Source organism: Leiobunum rupestre, chromosome 6 (genome assembly GCF_980474605.1).
Source record: "Leiobunum rupestre chromosome 6, qqLeiRupe1.1.hap1, whole genome shotgun sequence".
Lineage (NCBI taxonomy): Eukaryota > Metazoa > Arthropoda > Arachnida > Opiliones > Sclerosomatidae > Leiobunum > Leiobunum rupestre.
Window position 1 is genome coordinate 26686934 of NC_143389.1, and position 1893 is coordinate 26688826.

A 1893-nucleotide genomic window follows, 5' to 3' on the forward strand; every position below is an offset into this window, starting at 1 on the left:
GCCACACAAATTATGAGCTCGAGTTGTGCTAATGCAATGGAAGTATTAGTCGGAGATGAGGCCTTGGAGACTGTGAAATTCCTGCGTTATTTTGATCAATTTTTCGATATCTTCAATGTTTCAAATATTTCAACGTGTATTTACAAAAGAAAACCAGCTCTGGCCCCTTTTAATAGCAAGGATGATTGGCGATTCAAGGTATACTATGCTTAATATCTTTTTAAACTTCCCAACTTTCTTACAATTTTTTTCTTCAGTGGCTGGTAGATGACTTCCTCGGCTATTTGGACGAATGGGAGGAGGAAGTCAATCAACTAGAAACAGATGATAATTTTGATAAATCAAAAAATGCTTCTGAGCAAGGAAACTCTGGAAGGTATTAGAATAACTGGTAAATATTGCACCATTGGTGTAGGTTCAGATTTTGGGCCCACCTTCAACTAGACTACAAGGGCCTTTTTTTGAATCAATAGTTTAGAAAAAAAAGTATTTTTATATTTCTGAATGGACCCCTTTAAGCCCAGGGACCCACTTACAATACGGGCTCTGTTCCCCTTTAGCGATGCCACTGAAAACCACTAAGATGTGTTTATCCTTATTTCAGTTTTCTCAACTATTGAAATTATCAAGTTTTTATTAGAAAAGGGAGCGCCTTTTGTTTTAACGGCCAGGTTAAATCAAGACCTCTTGGAAAACTATTTTGGCAGACAGCGTGGTGCTTGTGGATCGGGTGAAAACCCAACAGTGAATCAATGTAGTCAAGGAACCAAACGAATAAAACTTATGAAATCTTTAATTAAGAAAGTATCTAATGGAAATTGTACTGTGACAAAAACCAAAAGATTACAACGAAGAAAAGCTGCCAGATCCGTATCACGTTTGAAACATGCTGAAACCATTTGATTGCTGTAGCTGAAAGGAAAAGTAATCCTCCTCTGTCTTTGTGATATTCTAGATCTATATTCATAAAATAAACTATAATCGAATATTTAAATTTTACCGCCACTATAGTCTATCTGATACAGGCCCGCCATCTATCGATAAGAAACAAGATAACGGGGTTATGTAAGGGAGCGCGGGAGAACAGTGAGCGATGTTAATGTAGCTCTTGTAAATAAATGTTTCTTTTTTTAGTTAAGAGTTATATTGAATCAACCTACAGACCTATAAATACCACAGTCTTGTTTCACACTCCATTTATGAAAATCTTCTTTGGCTTCGGATTTTTTAATGAGGGAATTACCCCAAAATGTGGGGCAATCATAAAGTCCGATGATTTGGTTAACTACGTATCCGGCAATTTGGTGAATACTTTGGATTTCTTTACTTGATTCATCCTTCCTTGGGTTTTCTTCAACCTTTATTAGTGGTACTAATTCTGCTTCCTTTTGGAGATAATAGGAATGGATCTCATTGAAAAGGCGATTAGAAAATATTGTAGTTATGATGTTTTGATCCTTAGTTTGTAATGCCTTAAATGGTGGAATGTGTGCTAACGTTTTCTTAACTTCTAAAACGAAATCATCATCATTATGCCTTTTAGTAGTAAAATTATCTTTATCCAAAATAAAAAATTGATAAATAGTCGATGGCTTCATCGGACAACTTTGTCATTTTCGATTTCTTAATTTCTTCCAATGCCTCCTACAGAGTTAATAAACATAGAGTAAATAATTTTTCATGAATCATTTTAAATTAACAAACCACTGAATTATTTATAAAACATGAACATTCAAGTCGTAAACTTTACTCCAAGGTAATGATGAGCTTTGTTAGAGCCCTAATGTTTCAATACTTACAATTACTGGTTGTGGCCTTCCGAAAAAAGTAACCTTATACAATTCTGAAGTATTACTAAGAACAGTATTCAAATTTTCATGTAATAAATTATTT